This window comes from Sarcophilus harrisii, chromosome 2 (genome assembly GCF_902635505.1).
Source record: "Sarcophilus harrisii chromosome 2, mSarHar1.11, whole genome shotgun sequence".
Taxonomy (NCBI): Eukaryota; Metazoa; Chordata; class Mammalia; order Dasyuromorphia; family Dasyuridae; genus Sarcophilus; species Sarcophilus harrisii.
In genome coordinates this window covers 662,267,677-662,290,481 of record NC_045427.1, presented here as the reverse complement: position 1 = coordinate 662,290,481, position 22,805 = coordinate 662,267,677, and the positions used below count along the sequence as shown (strand labels likewise).

The following is a 22,805-nucleotide window of genomic DNA, read 5'->3' as shown; positions in this document are numbered from 1 at the left end:
ATCACAACGTTTCTCTCCAGTGTGTATTCTCTGATGTACAGTAAGAGCTCCCTTGCTCCTAAAAGCCTTTCCACAGTGGTTACAATCATAAGGTTTCTCTCCAGTGTGGATTCTCTCATGTCTATTAAGAATTCCCTTCTGTCTAAAACACTTTCCACATTGGTTACATTCATAAGGTGTCTTGCCAGTTTGAATTTTCTCTTGTGTAACACAGATTTCTCTCCAAGTGAAGTCACAGGGACTTATGGATGGTGGCCTGTGAGGTTCTGCCCCAGAAAGGCTTATCTCTTCAGTACTGTCCTTCATTTCAATGTTGATTTCTTGCTCTGAAAAAAACAACAACAAACAGTAAAATAGACTGTATACACACATATATATTAATATTCCCTTCCCTCCTTAAAATGAACACAAGTTGTCATTTTGTATTTGCAAAGCCAAAAGAGAAAAATCCTGTTTTTTTTTTTACTAGAACGTTATTTTCAAAATATATGCATAATCATTTTCATATTTCATTCTTGCAATACCTTGTGTTCCAAATCTTTTCTCCTTTCCTTTTCCCACCCCTCTCCTCTACATAGCAACTAATCCAATATATGTCAAAATATGTACCATTCTTCCCTACATACTTCCACAATGTTTATGCTGCACAAGAAAAATCAGATCAAAAAGGCAAAAAAATGAGAAAGAAAACCAAATGAAAACAAACCATCAAAAAAAAATAAGTGAAGTACTAGGTTGTGATGCTTATTCAATCCCCATAGTCCTCTCTCCACTACAGAAAAGGCAGCTACAAACATTTTTGCACATGTGGAAGTCCTTTTCCATTCGTTATGATCTCTTTGGGAAACAGGTTCAGTAGAGACACTGCTGGATCAAAGGTCATACACAGTGTGATAGCCCTTCAGGCATAGTTCCATATTGCTTTCCAGAATTACTGGATCAATTCACAACTCCACCAACAATGTATTAGTGTCCCAGTTTTTCCCCATTCCCTTCAACATACATCATTATCTTTCCCTGTCATCTTAGCCAATCTGAAATATCTGGTACCTCAGAGGTGTCTTAATTTACATTTCTCTGACCATAGTGATTTAGAGCATTTTTTCATAGGACTAGAAATGATTTTTATTTTTTCATCTGAAATTTGTCTGTTTAAATCCTTTGACCATTTATCAATTGGAGAATGGCTTGCATTCCTATAAATTTGAGGCAGTTCCTAGACAAAAGTCTTCAATGGGCAGAATCAATCACTTTCAAATCCAATAGCTCACATCCCAAGACTGATTTAGTTTCTAATGACCTTCATGCACAAATACATTGGATTCTCACAGTCAACCTGGGATCACACAGAAAGAAACTTCATTCTCACTTCTTGTACACCTCAGGCCACCAGCTCAGAGGGATTGAGTGACTTGACCCAAATCCCAGCAGCTGTGCCTGGAATTCACACCCTGTGAATGGCCAGCCTCTGCCTACAGTATTTGACAAATTCTAAATTTTTCCTTTTCTCTTTCAGTGTCTGATCTCTGACATAATCACATTCAATTTTTTTTTCTGATACATTATTTGAATACTAAGGCGGTTGGGTTTTTTCTGGGGGTTTTTCGTATTTCATCTGAGGCATATGTGATTTTGTTTTGATGCTTCACTTTTTCGAGATAATCATGGCTCATTTATTTTTGGAAATTCATCATTATATTCCCCTTCACATTCTTTTAACAAACCCAATTTAAAAAAAAAAAAAAAGGAGGAAATCATCCACATCTGAAAATATATGTCTCATCTTGAAAACAGCATTAATCATTCTGAGCCATGGAAGGACAGAGCATGCTACTGCAACCTTTCCTTTTAGAAGTTCAAAACATCCTTGAAGGATTGAGACAACGGTCTAAGGGATTTGATCCAAAAATGTGCCAGTGCTGTATTAAGTGGTAAATTCTCCGTTGGACAATAAGTATGTGCACAGCTTAACAACTCTTTCTCAGTGATGTCAAATAACCTCAGGAAAACATAATTTTGGGGGTTCAAGGGGTGCTTCCATCAAACCCTGACGGCTTCTAAGTGCAACAGAGCCTTCCAGATTCTCACTTTAACAAAAAAAAATTGTTTCCAGAATTCCAGGAAGGTTGGATATTTATGAACAAAGGGCCACAGGCCTGCAAAGGCCTTCAGTGTCTCTCTCCCTGCAGCAGAGCAGTTCTCTTATTGCTGCGTGTAATGGGCTGAAGCTCGAGTTGATGCACTGAGGTCCCAAGCACGTGAGGCTAAATAGTAATTGGACCATACTCTATTAATATATATGCTTGGAGAAAGAATGGCCCCCGCCCACTCTTTGTGCAAGTCCTGATATGTTGTATAGGAAACTGATTTTGGTGGGTGGAGGCAGAGGAGCGGGAAGAGAGGCGGAGAGAGACTTCTGGCTGGCTTCTTGTCCCAGCTGCTCACATTGCTACCACCATCCCTCTTCATCTTCACAAAGAATAAAGATTGAAGATTTTCCCCTAGCCTCAATTCCTGATTCCGGCTGATTTTAAAATACATGGTCATCACAGCTGGGTTCCCTAGTGATCACATCTCATGAAATCTGTAATCACTTGGTTATGATAGTCCCTGGTTCTGTACCCTTGCCCCACAGCTGGAAGCCTACTTGAAAACCAGTCATTAGGAATTCCCAGTAGAAGCCATCCTGAAATTCCCATGGGAGAGCACAACCACAATTGGACCAAAAAATAAAACTAAGAGTCGGTTTTATGAAAAAACTAACAAAACAAATAAATCTTTGCCCACATTTGATGATGAGAAAAAGAAAAAAAAAACAAATCACCAACATCAAAGATGAAAGGGATGAATTCACTACCAATGAAAAAGAAATTAAAGCAAAAATTAGGAACTTTCCCCCCCAACACTATGGCAGTGACTCTGACAATCTAACTGAAATGGAAGAATGTTTAGAAAAAATACAAATTTCCCAGGTTAATAGAAGAGGAAATAAAATATTTAAATAGTTCCATTTCAGAAATAGAAATTGAACAAATCATTAATGAACTCTCTAAGAAAAAAAAATCTCCAGGGCCAGTTGGATCTACTAGTGAATTCTCCCAAACATTTAAAGAACAAATTACTTCCGATAGTACGTCAACTATTTGGAAAAAATAGGTGGAGTACTGCCATATTCCTTGTACAACACAGTTATGGCACTGCTACCTAAAACAAGAAGAGCTAAAAGAGAAAAAAAAATTATAGACAAATATCCCTGTTGAATACTGATGCACAAATTCTAAATAACATATTAGCAAAGAGATTACAGCAACTTATGAGCAGGATAGTACACTACAACCAATTGGGATTTGTAATGGGCTGAGGCTTGAGTTGATGCACTGAGGTCCCAAGCACATGAGGCTAAATAGTAATTGGACCATACTCTATTAATATATATGCTTGGAAAAAGAATGGCCCCCGCCCACTCTCTGTGCAAGTCCTGATGTGTTGTATAGGAAATGTCGATTTTGGTGGGTGGAGGCAGAGGGGCAGGAAGAGAGGCGGAGAGAGACTGCTGGCTGGGTTCTGTTCTGGTGGCTTCTGGTCTGGCTGAGTTCTTGACACAGCTACTGACATTGCTAATCTCCCTTTACCTCTGATCCTTCTTCACCTCTACTGAGAATAAAGACTGAAGATTTTCCCTTAACCTGAATTCCTGACTCAGGCTGATTTTAAAATACGCGGTCGTAAAGTTTGACGTCCAAGTGTGGGAACCAAGGACCCTACTTTCACTGAAGAAGTCTCCAGTGACCAGGAACTTGGGTGAGTATTGTTACTAGACAAACAGGGAACTTATTTTCTTAAAAACTAAACTAGTAACCTTTTTTTTTTTTTTTTTTTTTTTGCTGAAATGGGACAAATGCTAGCTAAATATTCTCCATCCCCTCCTACCCCCAACCCCTTCAACCACACCCAGGAGTGGTGCTATAGAAAGCATGCTTAAGCTGTTAGAAGACCAAGGGCTACTTATAACTTGGGAACAGATAGCTAGACTTCTGGGTACATTAAAACCCACCTCCCCTTGGTTCTTAGAGGAAGAGCAAATCTCTTGAGATAATTGGACATTAATTGGGCAACAGCTCTCCGCATATCACAAGGAAAACGGTCCTCATTCAATTTCCATCGAGGCATTCTATCTATATAATATAGTACAGTTGGCCCTAAAAACCCTATGATTTCTAGAAGAAAGAAAAAAAAGCTCTAGAAATAGCCAAATGGGGAACCCTGAGATAAAGGAGGAAGACAATGAAGAGATTAATGACCATATCCCCACAGGGCATGGAGACTTAAGTGAGGCTCAAGGGTGTGGGGAATGTGAGGCAGCTCCATCCCTACCTAAGGAGCAGGTAATTGACTCTCCTCCATCAATTCCATGCTCTGGGATGAAGGCAGGAAGAGTAGTTGGTGGGGGGGGAGGGGCACTGACAGCATCAGCACCTCCCCCCCAGCCTCCAACTACTCCTATGACTAGATTGCAAAAGGGACTAATGAAGGCCAAAGTGGAAGGGGTTGATGTAGCAGAAATCCAACATCACATTTTCCTGTAATACAAGAGTTTAATTCTTCAGGTCAAGAAAGTAGAAAATACACTCCTTTTGACACAGAAATCCTCAAAGACTTAAAAAAGGCTTGCACTCTTTATGGGGCTACATCAGCTTATGTTAAGATGTTATTACAGAATTTGGCTTTTGAAATCTTGACCCGTAATGACTGGAGATCTATAGCAAGGGTATGCCTAGAACCTGGATAAAACTACTTGTGGCTTTCTGAATATAGTGAGCTCTGTAGGATGCAAGCCCAATAAAATAGTCAAAGTGCAGTTCATGCTGCAATCACCTATGACCTCCTAACAGGTATAGGTCCCTATGCAGAAGTCACAGTACAGATTAATTATTCCATAGCAGCATATGAGCAAATTGCTGCTAATGCTATCAAAGCGTGGGCTTCTCTCCATAATAAAGATGACAAGAGTGAGGCATTCACAAAAATAACACACGGACCAAATGAACCCTTTGCTGACTTTGTGGGATGTTTGCAAACTGCTATCACAAGAACTAATGGTGAAAATGCAGCAACAGACATTTTGATAAGGCAACTTGCTAAAGAAAATGCTAATGAGGTTTGAAGAAGAATTATACTAGGACTGCACAAGTATGCTCCTTTAGAGGAGTTCATAAGATGCTGTGCCACAGTGGGCACAAATGCCTTTTACAGCCAGTCTATGATGCAGACTTCCAAAGATCCCAACATGGGAAGACAGGGTCCTTTCTGGCAAGGGACTTTCAGAGAAACTCGTCAATGCTTTCAGTGTGGCAAAGTAGGGCATCTGAAAGCTCAATGTTGGTAGAGACAGAGTGAGAAAACAGGGTGGGAGAACAAGACCCAATAGCCCATGTCCAAAATGCAACAGAGGCTTCCCCTGGGCCTCAGAATGTAGACAGGTTCAAGGAAACGGGATGAAGGGCCCAGCCCCAGGGCACCAGGCAAAAAACCCTTGGGGCATGATGGCATCCAATGGTGCCCCCAGAGAGTGCCTAGAAGTCCAAAACCCAGACATGACCAATCAGCCAGGAAGCCATATGATGGCAGAAAGGGATTACACAATCAATCAGCCAGGAAGCAACCTGATGGGAGAAAGGGATTACAATTAGGGAGAATAGAGTTGTATGTAGCTGGGACAACTGAAATACCCACTGGAGAGGTGAAATCTGTTTCTCTCCAGCCTATGGATCCCTTGCCTCGAGGCACAGTAGGCTTGACCATTTTACCTCCTGAAAGTACGTACAAAACAGTGTCCATCCACACTGATGTGGGAAACTGGGGAATGTGTAGATAATATCCCAGTACAGGCAGACAATGTGTGACTTAGCAGGAGAAGTAGTAGCATCAGGTTTACTCATACAGAATCCTAATAAGCGAGCTGGTGATAGTCACCCAGATTCTGACCCAGACCACAAAATCTAGGAATATACTGGACAGTAGCTACTAACAACTGACTGACCTAAGCTCACTATCTATATAAATGGCCTACCATTAGAAGGATTGGTAGACACAGGTGCAGATCATACAGTCATTAGAGGTGCCAACTGGCCCAGTCACTGGCCAAAGATAAAGGCAGACACCTACATATCTGGTATAGGAGGATCAATAGCAGATGAAGTTAGTGCTGCCCCTATGAGATAGCCTTTTGAAGGCAAAACAGGAGTTTTTACTCCTTTTATAGTTGAAAAAAATCCCCATCAATCTGTGGGGAAGAGACGTTTTACAGCAATTAGGGTTAAAAATGAGTACTTCGGTTTTTTAAGCAGGGCTGCTGTTGAAGGCCTGCCAACACTTTCACTTGTTCCTATCCAATGGAAAACTGATACACCAGTGTGGATAGAACAGTGGCCCTTAGGTAGCGATAAAATTCAGGCCTTATTAGATATAGTACAGGAGCGGCTTGACCAAGGACACTTACAATCTTCTCTAAGTCCTTGGAATTCCCCAGTATTTGTTGTAAAAAAGAAATCTGGAAAATGGAGGATGTTAACAAATTTAAGAAAGGTGAATGAACAGATAGCAACTATGAGAATTCTTCAGCCTGGACTTCCATCTCCTACTCAGTTGCCTAGAGAATGGCCTCTTTGGGTCATAGATATTAAGGATTGTTTCTATTCTATCCCTCTGGATAAGGAGGATATGAAAAGATTTGCCTTTTCAGTGCCCAGTGTTAACTTAGCTGACCATTATAAAAGATATGAATGGACAGTTTTGCCACAGGGAATGAAAAACAGCCCTACTATGTGTCAAGTGTATGTTGCTACTGCTCTTGCTCCAGTAAGAAAAGCATTTCCAAAAATTATGCTATTATATTATATGGATGATATATTGGGATGTGCACCCAAGGAACATATGTTAGAAGCATATCTACAAAAGACCATAGAAACACTAAAGAATTACTAATTATACATAGCACCAGAAAAAATTCAAAGACATGCTCCTTTTCAATATTTAGGATATGAAGTATACCCTAAGGTGCTTACAGTACAAAACTGTTCTTAAGAACAGAGAAGCTAAACACATTGAAAGATTTTCAGAAATTGATAGGAGATATCCAATGGATGCGACCAGTGTTAGGCTTGACTACCTATCAGTTACAACCGTTGTGTGACATTTTAAGGGGAGCTAGTGCTTTAAGTTCACCACGCCAGCTTACAAAAGAAGCTCAAGAGGTTATGAGAAACGTTGAACTGGCTTTATCCAATGTGGTTGAAAGAATCACTCAAAAACCCTTGGAAATATCAGTTTTTGCCACACAAGAGGCACCCACAGCAGTCCTTCATCAAGGAGACAGTGTGATAGAATGGGTGAACCTCCCAGCACAACCAGAACAAAGCCTTACTCCTTACCCAGTGCTTGTGGCCAGAATTTTATTAAAGGCCATTAAGTGAGCAGTACAATTATGTGGGACAAGACCTGACAAGATATACACCTTTTATGCCAATACACAAATTAATGTGTGTTGTGAGACCATCCCAGAGTGGCAAATTTTATTAGCCATGGCTCCAAATTTTACACATGGGTCTCCATTAAAGATAACCAGACTATTACATAATTGGCATGGATTCTTGAAGGAAAGTTTCTAAAGTTCCTCTTAAAGGACCAACTATCTTCACGGATGCATCCAAACATAATATTTGTCTGTGTACTCTCATGATCTAACTATAAAGAGAGTAGTCAGAACTCCTTTTCAGTCCACTCAGCAGAATGAATTGTAACGATCATTCTAGCCCTTACTTATTATCCAGGAGACATAAATATAATATCTGATTCGGCCTATTCAGTAGGTGTGGTACAAAGAATTGCCACAGCCCAAATAAAATTTGCAGCCTCTAATATATATCAGCTCTTTAAGAAACTTCAAGAGCAAGTGAGAAAGCATCCAGGTAAGATTTATATCTTGCATGTCCACTCTCAAAGTGGACTTCCAGGTCCCATTTTTGATGGCAATTCAAAGACAGATAGCCTTCTAACTATGTTGGCCAATACTCCTTTATTCCAAGAAGCCCAGGCATCTCATTCTAAATATCATCAAGCTGCTCGAGCTTACATTTACAATTTGGAATAACAAGAAAGGAAGCTAGGAGCATAGTAAAAGCCTGTATGGCTTCCCTTCCTTCCTCCGCTCCTACACTGCCTCCAGGGAAGAACCCTCATGGTTTGAGACCCAATGAAATCTGGCAAATGGATGTGACCCATTATAAATCTTTTGGTCGTCTGTCTTTTATTCACGTTGTGGTAGATAACTTTTCAGGTATATGCAATACCAGCAGCAAAAGAGACAGCCCAAGTGGTCACTGAATTCCTCACACAAGCATTTGCCATTATGGGTGTGCTGGAAGCAATAAAAACAGACAATGTTCCTGCTTATACTTCCAAACATTTTGCACACTTTTGTGCACAGTATAAGATTTTACACACCACGGGCATACCTTTTAATCCTCAAGGACAGGCAATAGTAGAGAGGAGAAACAGAAATATTAAGATGCTTCTCCAAAACAAAAGAAAGGGGGAGCCACAGGTAACCCTAGAAAACTTCTAAATCTACCTCTTTATACTATTAACTTCTTGATTTTTGACAAAGATGTACTGGCTCCAGCAGACAGGTTTTATAACCCACCATAAGGTCAGTGTCCAGTGCGAGCAGCTCCACTATCTTTAGATAATTGCCAGGTGATGTGGAGAGACCCAGAAAGTGGTAAATGGAAGGGACCAGATAGGCTAACTGCTTGGGGGAGAGGGTTTGCTTGTATCTCTACAGGTGGAGAAGGAATCAGATGGGTTCCAACGAGCCGTATTCGCCTTGTCCATCACAGAAAGACAGAGTAGACCCTTGAATCGAAGGAGATGACTCAAGAAATATCAGGTGGTTCTGTTGCTGATTGTGTTCACCATTGAAAGAGCGTGTCAGTTATGGCGTTTGACTCATGGACATTGAATATTGTTGGACTTCAAAACCCTCAGGAATCATTGGATTCTCTGAGACATAAGATTGTTGTAGGACTTGAAAACGCTCAGGAATTATTGAATTCTCTGAGAAATGATAAGACTGTTACAGGACTTCAAAATATGCTGGAATAATTGGATTCTCTAACACATAAAAAGACTTTTGCAGGACTTTAAAAACTTAGGGGGATCATTGGATTCCCTAACATGTGAAGCAATGGACAATAGATTGGTTTTGGACTATCTCTTGGCTGCTGAAGAAGGCATATGCGTGACTGTTGTTTACATACCCTCCTTCTAGGACTTCTGGTGATCTTTTACAACATTATCTTGATTTATATTGTTTGTTATTCTGCTACTTGCATGTACAATTCATGTTTGTTACACCACATCGAGCCAGGGATGGCATGACCACTTGTGTTCTAAAACATAAGAAAGTGGGAGATGTAATGGGCTGAGACTTGAGTTGATGCACTGAGGTCCCAAGCACGTGAGGCTAAATAGTAATTGGACCATACTACCATACTCTATTAATATACATGCTTGGAGAAAGAATGGCCCCCACCCACTGTCTGTGCAAGTCCTGATGTGTTGTATAGGAAATGTTGATTTTGGTGGGTGGAGGCAGAGGGGCAGGAAGAGAGGCGGAGAGCCGGAGAGAGACTGCTGGTTGGATTCTGGTCTGGTGGTTTCTGGTCTGGCTGGCTTCTTGATTCAGCTGCTGACATTGCTAATCTCCCTTTACCTCCAATCTCCCTTTACCTCTGATCCTTCTTCACCTCTACTGAGAATAAAGATTGAAGATTTTCCCTGAACCTGAATTCCTGACTCAGGCTGATTTTAAAATATGTGGTCATCACAGGGATTTTTACCAGTAATGCATGGCTACTTCAGTTTCAGGAAAACTTACTACAGTCGACCTCATCAATAACAAAACCAACCAAAATCATATTATAATCCCAATACAAGCAGAAAAAGCTTTTGACAAAATACAGTACCCATTCTTGTAAATAAACACTAAAGGGCATAGGGATAAAGGGAACTTTCCTTAAAAAAATAAGCAATACTTCATTAAAACCCGTAGAAAGCATTATATGAAATGGATAGAAGCTGGATGCATTCCTAGTAAAATCAGGGGTTAAATTATCACCACTATTATTCAACACTGTTCTAGAAATGTCAGCTTCATTGATATGAAAAGAAAAAAAAATAAAAGGAATTGGAATAGGCAATGAGGAAATAAAACTATTACTCTTTGGAGATGATATGATGAGATACTTTGAGAATCCTAGAAAACCATCAAAATATCTACTGAAAACAATTCACAGCTTTAGCAAAATTGAGGTATATAAAATGAAGTCTCACAAATCATCAGTATTTCTCTAAATTACTGATAAAGCCCATAAGCAAGAGACACAAAGAGAAATTCCATTGAAAATGTCTATAGACAAAATAAAATAATTGGGGAGCAAGTGCCAAGGCAAACCCAAATACCATATGAACACAATTACAAAACACTTCTTACACAAAGAAAATTAGATCTAAACAACTGGAAAAATATTAATTGTTCATGGTTAGGTTGAGCTGATATAAATCACAATTCTGCCTAAATTGGTCTATTTATTCAATGCCATAACAACCAAACTGCAAAAACATTTTATAGAACTAGAAAAAAACAACAAAAGCTATCTAGAAGAACAAAAGGTCAAGAATATCAACAACAAAAAAAATATACACAACAAAACAGAAAGGATGGTGACTTAGCAGTACCTACCCTAGAACTATGTTACAAAGCAGCAGTAAGCAAACCATTTGGTACTGGCTAAGAAATAGCATGGGCTATCAGTGGACCAGATTATATGTATAGGACATAATAATCAAAGCTTATGGCAATGTAGCATGTGATAAACCCCCAAACTCAAAGGATGGAATAAGAATTCTCTGTGGGACAGAAATTGCTGGGAAACATGGACAATAACATGTCAGAGACTCATTATAGACTTACATCTTATACTCTATGCAAAATAAGGGCAACATAGGAACAGGATCTGGGCATAAATGATGATACCATAAACCACTTAGGAGAACAAAGAATAATTTATTTATCACATCTTTGTAGAAGGGAGGAATTTATGAGCAAGGAAGCACTAGAGAACAGTATCAAAGGCAAAATAGACAACTTTGATTACAATAAATTAAAAGTTTTTGCACAAACAAACCACCAGAAACAAGATTAAGAGGGAAGTAGAAGGCTGGGGCAAAATCTTTATGGCCTACTAGTATATCTGATAAAGGTTTAATTTCTAAGATATATAAAGAACAGTTATAAATTTATAAGAATGCAAGTCATTCCTTAATTGATACATAGTCAAAGGGTATGAACAGACAATTTTCAGATGAGGAAATTAAAGCCAATTAGAGTTATATGAAAAAATGCACTAAATCACTATTGATAAGAAAAATGCAAATTATGTAACTCTGAGCTACCACATCATACCTCTCAGACTAGTTAAGATCACAGGAAAAGATGATAAATATTAAAGGGGATGTGGAAAAGTGGGACACTAATGCATTGTTGGGGGATGTCTGAAATGATCCAACTATTGTGGAGAGTAATTTGGAACTATGCCCAAAGGGCTATCAAACTGTGCATACCCTTGGATCCAGAAGTGTCTCTACAGGCTCTTTATCCCAAAGACATCATCAAAAAGGGACAAGGACCCACATGTGCAATGATGATTGTAGCAGCTCTTTTTGTGGTAGCACAGAAGTGGAAATGGAATGGATGCTCACCAACTGGGGAATGGCTGAACAAGTTGTGAAACATGAAGATCATGGACTATTATTATTATTATTATTTTAAATCAGTAATGTATTTGAAACCACCACACAGGTCTCCTCTATCCTTTTTTTTTTTTTTTTTTTTAATAATTATAGCTTTTTATTGACAGAACCCATGCCTTGGTAATTTTTTACAACATTATCCCTTGTAGTCACTTCTGTTCTGACTTTTCCCCTCCCTCCCTTCATCCCCTCCCCTAGAGGGCAAGCAGTCCTATACATGTTAAATCTGTCACAGTATATCCTAGGTACAATATATATGTGCAGAACCAAACAGTTCTCCTGTTGCACAGGAAGAATTGGATTCAGAAGGTAAAAATAACCCGGGAAGAAAAACAAAAACACAAACAGATTACATTCATTTCTCAGTGTTCTTTCTTTGGGTGTAGCTGCTTATGTCCATCATTGATTAACTGAAACCAGTTGATCCCTCTTTGTTGAAGAAATCCACTTCTATCAGAATACATCCCTCTAAGTATTGATTTAATGTATAATGATCTCCTGGTTCTGCTCATTTCCTCAGCATCAGTTCATAAAATCTCCAACCTTTCTTGTATTCATCCTGCTGGTTTTCTTTACAGAACAATAATATTCCATAATTCATACCAAAATTTACCCACCTTCTCAATTGATGGGCATCCATTCATTTTCAGTTTCTATCAAACAGGGCCCACAAACATTTTTCAGCCGGTCCCTTTCCCTTCTTTTATTCTTTGGAGTTGCCGTAGTAGCACAGCTGGATCCCAAAGAATATCACAGTTTGTAACTTTTTGGATAATTCAGATTTCTCCCAGAATGGTTTGATTCATTCACAACTCCACCAACAAGGCATAGTCCCAGTTTTCCTGCATACCCTCCAACATTCATCATTATTTTTCCTGTCATCTTAGCCAATCCCCAGGGTGTTGGTATATTAAAGTTTTTTAATTGCATTTCTCTGATCAATTGATTTGGAACACTCTTTCATCAGTGGTAATAGTTTCAATTTTATCATGAAAATTGTCTTTCATATCCTTTGACCATTTATCAATTGGAGAACGATTTCTTATAAATTGAGTCAATTCTCTATATATTTTTAAATAGGCCTTTATCAGAACCTTTAACTGTAAAATGTTTTTCCCATTTGTTTCTTCCTTTCTAATCTTTTTCATTAGTTTTGTTTATACAAAAGCTTTTTAATTTAATATAATCAAAATTTTCTATTTTGGATAATAAGATCTCATTCATCTCCACAAGTCTAATGTAAACTATCCTATTTCCTCTAATTTTTTATAATCTGTTTTCTGCCAAATCATGGACATTTTATCTTGGTATACATTTAAGTGTGGGTCCTTGCCTAGTTCTGCCATACAATTTCTAGTTTTCCCAACTTTTGTCAAATAATGAATGTTTATCCCAAAGTTAGGTTTTGGGTTTGTCAAACACTAGACTCTTATTGACTTTTTGTCTTGTAACCTAACCCATTCCACTGATAACTAATCTTTTCTTAGCCAATACCAAATGGTTTTAGTGACTGCTGCTTTATAATATAGTTTTAGATACAGCTAGGCCACCTTCATTTGTTTTTTTTTTTTTTTTCCCCATTTTTCCCATTCCCATTCCCATTCCCATTTTTTCCCATTTTCCCATTAATTCCCTTGAGATCCTCGACCTTTTGTTCTTCTATATGAATTTTGTTTTTTTTTCGATATTAAAATATTTTTCTTAGTCGACTGGTATGCACTAAATGATTAGTTTAGGGGTATTGTCATCTTTTTATTATATTTCCTAGGCCTATCTTTGGACCATTATTTTAAAAATAAATGTAACAAAACTGATTATAAAAGGTGTGGAAATATTTATTTCAACTGAGTGAAACAAGCTCAACCAGGAATATATTGTACACAACAACAACCAGGATGTACAATGGTTAACCAGAAAAGGATTGGTTCTTCTCAGTAGTTCAGGGATCCCAAGCAGTCCAAGAGACATTCTTTTTATATATATGTGTGTGTGTGCATGTGTATAATGATTATTGAAGCTGTTTACCTTCAAAACATGCATAAATCATTTTTCAACATTAACCCTTGCAAAATCTAGTCTTCTTTTCCCTCCCCCTTGACCCAAGCCCTCCCTAGATGGCAGGTAGTCCAATATATGTTAAATATGGTAGAAATATATGTTAAATCCACTATATGCATACATATTTATACAATTATCTTGCTACACAAGAAAAATTAAATTAAACAGGAGAAAAAATTGAGAAAGTAAAATGTAAGCAAATAACAACAAAACGAGTGAAAATGCTATTTATGAACTACACTCAATTTCTACACTCTTCTTTCTGGGTGCAGATGGCTCTCTTCATCACAACATCATTGGAAGTGGAATCATCTCATTATTGGAGACAGCCACTTGCATCAGCATTGATCATCACATAATCTTCTTGTAACCAGTACAATGATGTCCCGGTTCTGCTCATTGCACTTAGCTTCAGTTTATGTAAGACTCTCTAAGCCTCTCTGAAATTATTCTGCTGATTGTTTCTTATAGAAAAATAACATACCAAGACATTCATACGTCATAACTTATTCAGCCATTCCCCTACTGATGGGCATGCACTCATTTGCCAGTTTCATGTCACTAAGGAAATAGCTGCACAAACATTTTTCCACATGTGGGTCTCCCTCCTTTAAGATCTCTTTAAATCCCAATAGACTGGACAGAAACTGCCATCTATCTGCATCTACAAAAAGAACTGAGGAGACTGAATGCAAATCAACACATGCTATGCTCACTTCTTTTTTTTTTTTCTGTGTTTTTTACCTCTCCCATGGTTTTTCCCTTTCCTTTGAATTTTCTTTCAAAACATAATTTATAAAGCAATGTGAATTTAAAATAAATCATCTCACTACAATTAAAAAAAAAAATTCCAACTCAGGTCTCTCTCCCCGAAACCTAACATTTTCTTCAGTCTACCTCCCAGAAGCCTTTTGTAATGCTCATATCCCTGCTGTCACATCACTCACCTGCAGAGCAGCTCCTCAGGCCTTCTTGGTCCTGCACCCAGGGGGTTTTCTTTTGCTTAAATAAAAGATCACATCTTCTCTGGGAACTTGAAGTCCTGGGCATGGAAATCAGGGAGGGATGAAGGAGAGAAGCTTGAAATTTAGTTCTCTTTAGGGAATGGAGTCAGGATCCAGGGCTGCTCCACTCTGAGATTCACCCTGTTACATTGAAACATATGAATGTATCATCACCCGCAAGAAAACCATAATAGGGTTTGTTGCATCATCTTGTTAGTTTTTGGAGAAAGAGTCAAATGTTCTTCCCCCAAACTGTGATGCGATTAGCTTCCATTCTGGCAGAAGCTTCTAACTCTGTACCTGGGTAAAAAGGGCTACTGGGCCTGCGCAGCCTCCAGCCTTAGCACACCTGCTTCATGGAACAGATCCATTCCCTAGTTTCCATCAGGGCCTCTCAAGGGGAACAGCTGCACCCGGGAAAGCAGGAAGCCTGGGTCCCCAGGTCTACCTAGGAGCTGGGGAAGACCGCGGGGACGCCCTGGTGGAGTCTGGGCTGGGAGTCCCTAAAGGGAAAGTGCAGACTGGGAACCACAAGTCTGGGACCGACGGGAACCAGCCTAAGGAGGGTTCACTTAAGGGGGCCGGGAAAAACCTTTGGTCTCTGGGTCCATGGCGCGCTCCTGGCGGTAGGAAGGAGGGGACTCGAGGATCTCTAAAGCAAGAGGTGGCGACAGGGAGGGCCTGGATCCTGGCTCCTGATCAAAAAGCTGAGACCGGGACTCTGGGCTTACTCGGGAGAAAGTCTTCAATGTGGGCAAGGGGCAGGGTTGGGGGACCAGCAGGACTTAGGGGGGTGCTTCCGCAGACCGGAGGACCTTCCCACGAGATCAGAAGAGGAGGAACTCAGCGGCCGGGCCAAGCGGGCCGCCAGCAATTTGGGGGGACGCTGGCTGGACCTACCTGGGAACGACACAGGTTCTGGCTTCCAAAACAAACTAATCAGCGGTTGAGGGAAGGGAGGAGGCCGAAGGGCAGGAAGCTTCCGACAACCCTCTGCGAGCCTTTCTGGTTCCTCCTAGCCCCGCCCTGTCCATCCCCCAGGGCAGGAGGCCTTTGCAGGGCCAGGACTACAGGCCCCGCCCCCGGCCGGATCTCCCCCACCTCCACCTCCTCCCAGGCTGCCCCACTCCCTCCACCGCCCCTTTCCCCCTCTCTGCTCCCTCCTCTCTGATTTGCTTCTTCAAACCCTCCCAGGAGCTCCCTCCAAGCTTTCTCTTATAAACTTGACCTTATTTCTGGAGTTGTTATCCCTTCTCTGGAAAGGAAGAAACCATAAAGTGCAGAAATGGAGTTAAGTTGAGTCTAAGCTGTGCTGGGAATGAGTGTTGATGAGTCATCTCCCCTACTTATCCTTTGCAAAAAAGGTATTCACCTATCAGGTGACTGGGCCGAGATTGGTGAATACTGAGTGAGGGGGTGGACATATAACTATTAAGATAATGGTGAATTTTGCCTTAGACAGGAGGGGAGTAGATTAAACTGTCTTAAATTTCAATTTGTTTTCAAAGAAACAAAAAGGAACTGGACCTACATCCTCAAATTTGGTCACTGAATTCCATCAGTCGGCTATGAAAGGATAATGGAGGTTTTCTATGTAAATAATTTAATATTCACCGAATTGATTTCATTGACTGTCAGTATTTTATATCCTAAAATCTATCATATACTTTAATTTTTCTAATTTTTTTGGTATTGAGGTTGGGGAAAACCTCAGGTAGAAATGTTAATTCCCCCTTTTCTACCTTTCCTCTTCCCTTTTTTTCCTCTTTCCCTACCTTCCTATGGGGCAAGGCACATTTCTCTACCAAACTAAGTGTGTATGTTATTCTCTCTTCAAACCAAATCTGATGAGTTTTAAACTATCCTCCATTCCTTCCTGCTACTGCAACAGTTCTTTTGTGCTATATCTTACTCCATTTAACCTCTCCATTCCTATTCTCCCCCCAGAATCCTTTTCTGCCCCTCAGTTTCTTTTTTATACCATCACGTCAAACTCAGGCCATCCTTTCTGTCTAGGAATGCACCTTCTAACTCCCCTAATTCTCAAGAATTATGCTTTACAAATATCATCTCACATCTAAGAATGTAAACATTTTAACCTTTAAATATCACTTTTTTCCCCCTTTCCCATTTTTCTTTTTATGCTTCTCTTGAGTTTTATATTTCCAAAACAAATTTTCGGTTCAGCTCTAGTCTTTTCATCAGAAGTTATTGGAAATGCCATATTTCATTGAACATCAGTCTTTTTCCCTGAAAGGTAATGGACAGTGTTCCCCTAAAAGGTAATGCTCAATGGTAGTTTATTCTTGGCTGTAGTCCAAGCTTCTTTACTTTCCACAATTTCATAATCCAGGTCCTTCTGATAAGGTTTAGATTTAGGGAACCAAAATGAAATTAGGGTTTCTGGTGGTCAGGAAGTTAAACGATGAGGTCTAGTGGTAGGTTTGGGATTCAGGGAACCAAATGGAGAGGTTTGCCTCCCCTGCAATCTCTTGGGATTTGGCACAAGGGTAGGGAGATTTGAGGGCTCCCTTCTGGCCAAAAATGGTTCACTGTTAAAGAATTTACAGATCTGAAAACCTGGATTGATAAAAGGGTTTATTATGGGGATTGGAAGTAGGGTTAGAAATTCTGACAGAGAGGCATAAAGTCTGGTTAAGGAGATAGGTGAGGATAAAGAGAGGATGGCACTGGAAAGAATATTCCAGTTGAACGAGATGAGGTGAGATCTTCCAAGACAGTTGTGAAAATTCGAGTAAAGCTTATTATTTAAGTTTGAGAGCCTGAAGGATTTAAAGATTGAGTCAAGGGATCAAGTCCCTTCCTCATTCCCAGCATCATTTTTCCTTATTTAGTTAAATATGGCAACTTTAAACTTATTGGTCAAATCAATTCTTGGGTAGGTCTTTCTTTAAGGTCCTCAGCCAATGAGGATGAATCTTAAAAAGAGAATTAGAAGAAAAATGGGGAAATGAAATGAGATCAATACAAGGAGGGATGGAAAAAACATTTAATGCCTTACAACAGAGATAAGAAAAAGACACCAATTCATTGAAAAACAAAATTTGTTAAATGGAAAAAGAAAATAATGAACAAAAAAATTCAATTGGCCAATGACAAAAAGAGCTGAAGAAAATAATATACTAAAAATTAGAATTTAACAAATGGAAGTGAATGACTCAATAAGACTTCAAGAATCAGTCAAACAAAAAAATGAAAAAAGAGAAGAAAATATGAAATATTTCCTAGGAAAACAACTGACTTGGAAAATCGATCTAGGAGAGGCAGTCTAAGGATTATTCATGTTCCTGAAAGCCATGATGAACAAAAGAACATAGACACTATCTTACAGGAAATCATAAAAGAAAACTCTCCTGATATTTTAGAATCAGAAGGTAAAATAGCTATCAAAATAATTCACTGATTATCTGAAAGAGACCCCCCAAATTAAATCCCCAAGGAATATTGTGGCTAAATTTCAGAACTATAGCACCAAGGAAAAAATATTGCAAGAAGTCAAGAAGAAACAATTTAAATAGCAGAAACTACAATTAGGGATTACCCAAAACCTAGCAGCTTCTACAATAAAGGATTGAAGGGCCTGGAATTAGATATTTCCTGTAAGGCAAAGGAAATTGGATTACAGCCAAGAATAAGCTATCCAGGTAAAATGAGCATTGTCTTTTTGGGAAGAAGAAGGACATTGAGTGACAAAAGTGAATTTCATTTATTTCTAAAGAAAACACCAGAACTCAACAAAAATTTAATCTCCAAACACTGATCGCAAGAGAAGCATAAAAAGGTAAAAAAGAAAGAACTCTTGAGAATTATATTTCTGTTATGAGTATACTTACAGAATTCGAGTATAATTTGATTTTATTATGATAATATGAAAAAAACTAGAGATGGAAAGGACTGAAATGGTTAGAGCTTTGGTAATGGGGAGATGTTAATAAGTCTGGCTGTTTATTAGAATAATTCAGTTTCATCTTATTGGATCAATTTTCTGTGTGGCCATAAAAGCATATTGTTTTCTTCCTTTGATGTGGGGAAAGATTTGGTGACTTGGCATAGTTGCAGCTTTTGGAACTGTGGTGTTTTTTTTTTTTTTTTTTTTTAATTGGTGGCTTTTTTTTGTAAGTATCTGTGCTATATTTGATTGAATACCTGAGGAATATCCTGATTCTTCCTCCATTTCAGGAAAGAAACTAGAGATGGAAAGTACTGGAAAAAGATGAAAAAGGAGGCAAAATAAGGAAAATTACATCTCATAAAGAGGCAAAGAAAACCTATTATACTAGAGGGAAAGAAGAGAGGAGGGAAAGAAGAAAGCTCCCATTTGAGCTTTGTGACAATCTTACTTTCATCAGATTTGGCTCTAAGAGAGAATATTAAATATATTTGGTTTATTGGAAACTTGTTATCTTTATAAAGTAGGGAAAGGGGGAATGAAAAGGAAAGACTAATAGAAGGGGATAAAGAAGTATTAGAGGAGAGGTGTAAAAAGGGGGGAGGGGCTCTAAAGGGGGAGGACAGTTTGAGGAAGGGGTGGCTTAAATGCAAACTACTGGGGAGGAGGAAAGAGGGAAAGGAAAGAAAAGTTTACCTTAAAGAAATAAGATGGAGGAAATAAAATTACTTATTTTAATTGTGGAATGGATGAAAGGCCCCCTAAAACAGAAAGGGATAAGACTGTTAAAAGTGTCCAAATATTATTTAAAAAACATTTAAAGATAGTAATACAAAAGGAAGATAAAAGGCTGGGTAGAATTTATTTCTTCAGATAAGTAAAAAAGGAGGGATAGAAATTTATTGAATCAAGTAAAAGCAAAGATAGATCTAATTAAGAGAGATAAGGAAGGCAACTCTATCTTGCTAAAGGGTACCACAGATAATGAAGCAGTATCAATACTAAACATATGCACCAACTGGGATAGCATCCAAATTCCTAGTGGAGAAGTTAAGAGAGATGCAAGAAGAAATAAAGCAAAAACTATACTATTGGGAATGTCAACTTTCCCTCAAACTTAAATCCATCCAAAAATAAATGAGAAAGAAGTTAAGGAGGTAAACAAAGTGATGATGTTAGGGTTCCTGGTGGTCAGGGAGTTTGGTCCAGGGAAGGGAGTTGTGGGAATCCCTTCTGGTGGTGCAGAAGTCCTTTGTAAAGGAATTTACGAACCCAAAAAACTAGACTGGTAAAAGAAGTTGGCATTGGGAAGTCAGCCTTTGCTATGCATGAATAGAAAGACTGAATTCCTTGGTGGCAAGGTCCCAGCAGAGAAGTAAAGCTTCTAATGGAGGAGTCCTGGCAGAGAAATCCCTACAGAGAGGTATAAAGTCTTCTTAAGCTAATAGGTGAGAAAGATAGAGAGAGGGTAATGCTGAAAGAGAATATCATTTCAGAGAGCAGAGGGTTGCTGCTATGGCAGGGAGAGAGATTCCTAGGCATGGCATATTAGATCCTCTGCAAGGACTGAGCCCCACTTTGGCTTTTTTTTTTAACAGAGGTCTTGGCTACAAGCTGGGGTTTGCTCTTGATGGGGGCTGGGTGCAGCCTGAGCTAGAATTAGAATAGAGAATCTTGGAAGTGAATGAGTGCTTGTGCACCAATCTTTACCTCTATAGAGCTTAATTAGTAGTGAGTGTTATATATGGGAGTGGTGCCCCTCTCTCAAGATAACGAAAAGAAGCTGTTTATCCTGTTTCTCCCAGGTGGAGTCTTTTACACAGGCCAGGCTTCAAAGAGACATTCTCCTTGAAGGAGCTTTAGAGAGAGAGTTTCGGGGTTCCTCCTCGTCATAACCCCTTCATCAAAAGGATGAACTATACGAGCAAAACTACAAAACACTTTCCACACAAATAAAGTCAGATCTAAATAATTGGAACAATATCAAGTGCTCTTGGATAGGTCGAGTGAATATCATAAAGATGACAATACTATCTAAATTAATTTATTTAGTGCCATGCCAATCAAACTCCCATGAAACCATTGTAGTGGCTTAGAAAAAATAACAAAATTCATCTGGAAAACAAAAAGTCAAGAATTTCAAGAGGATTAATGGGGAAAAAAAAACAAACGAAGGTGCCCTAGGTATACCAGGTCTAACACTATATTAAAACGTAGTGGACGTCAAAACCATAAGATACTGACTAAGAAATAGAATAGTTGATCAATGGAAAAGGTTAGGTTCATAGGACAAAATAACCAAAGGCTTTAGTGGTCTGGTCTTGGACAAACCAAAAGAACCCAGCTTTTGGGATAAGAAGTCAGTATTTGACAAAAACTTCTGTAAAAATTGAAAAAGATTATGGCAGAAACAGGGTATCAACCCACATCTAATACCATATAACAAGACAAGGTTGAAATGGGTTCATGATCTAGACATAAAGAATATTATGAACAAAACAGAAGAACATAAGTACCTCTCAGATCTGTGGAGGAGGAAGGAATTTTTGTCCAAAGAAGAACTAGAGGTCATTATTGATCACAAAATAGAAAATTTTGATTATATTAAGTTTTTTTGTACAAACAAAACTAAGGTAGACAAGACTAAAAGGGAAGCAATAAACTGGGAAAAGATTTTTACATTCAATAGTTTGGAGAAAGGCCTCATTTCTTTTTCTTTTTTTTATCTCTTTTTTTTAATTTTATTTTTTTTTATTATAATAACTTTTATTGACAGAACCCATGCCAGGGTAATTTTTTTTTACAACATTATCCCTTGCACTTACTTCTGTTCCGATTTTTCCCCTCTCTCCCTCCACCCCTTCCCTAGATGGCAAGCAGTCCTATATATATTAAATATGATACATGTATATCCTAGATACAATATATGTGTCAGAACAAACCTTGTTGCACAGGAATGGATTCAGAAGGTAAAAATAACCCAGGAAGAAAAGCAAAAATGCAAACAGTTTAGATTCATTTCCCAGTGTTCTTTCTTTGGGTATAGTTGCTTCTGTCCATCACTGATCAATTGAAACCGAGTTAGATCCTCTCTTTGTTGAAGAAATCCCCTTCCATCAGAATACATCCTCATACAGTATTGTTGACGTATATAATGATCTCCTGGTCCTGCTCATTTCACTCAGCATCAGTTCATGTAAGTCTCTCCAAGCCTCTCTGTATTCATCCTGCTGGTCATTTCTTACAGAACAATAATATTCCATAACATTCATATACCACAATTTACCCAACCATTCTCCAATTGATGGGCATCCACTCAGTTTCCAGTTTCTAGCCACTACAAACAGGGCTGCCACAAATATTTTGGCACATACAGGACCCTTTTCCTTCTTTAGTATCTCTTTGGGGTATAAGCCCAGTAGTGACACTGCTGGTTCAAAGGGTATGCAGTTTGATAGCTTTTTGATCATAGTTCCAAATTCTTCTCCAGAATGGCTGGATGTATTCACAATTCTACCAATAATTTATCAGTGTCCCTGTTTTCCCACATCCCCTCCAACATTCCGCATTATCTTTCCCTGTCTTTCTAGCCAATCTGACAGGTGTGTAGTGGTATCTCAGAGTTGTCTTAATTTGCATTTCTCTGATTAATAATGAATTGCAGCATCTTTTCATATGACTAGAAATAGTTTCAGTTTCTTCATCTCAGAATTGTCTGTTCATATCCTTTGACCATTTATCAACTGGAGAATGGCTTGATTTCTTATAAATTAGAGTCAATTCTCTCTATATTTTGGAAATGAGGCCCCAAAGACATCTTTAAAAAAGGAATGGGACCCACAGGTACAAAAATGTTTGTGGCAGCCTTTTTTGTATTGGCTAGTGACTCCATCAGTTGGAGAATGGCTAAATAAATTATGGTACATGAATGTTATGGAATATTATTGTTATGTAAGAAATGA

General features: G+C 38.8%; 1 protein-coding gene across 1 annotated transcript in view; it reads right to left on the bottom strand.

Annotated features, from left to right (window-relative positions):
- The window catches only part of LOC111718837 (zinc finger protein 260-like), a 99,071-nt gene that overhangs the window by 56,082 nt on the left and 20,184 nt on the right, over positions 1-22,805 (bottom strand). The window lies entirely within an intron of this gene.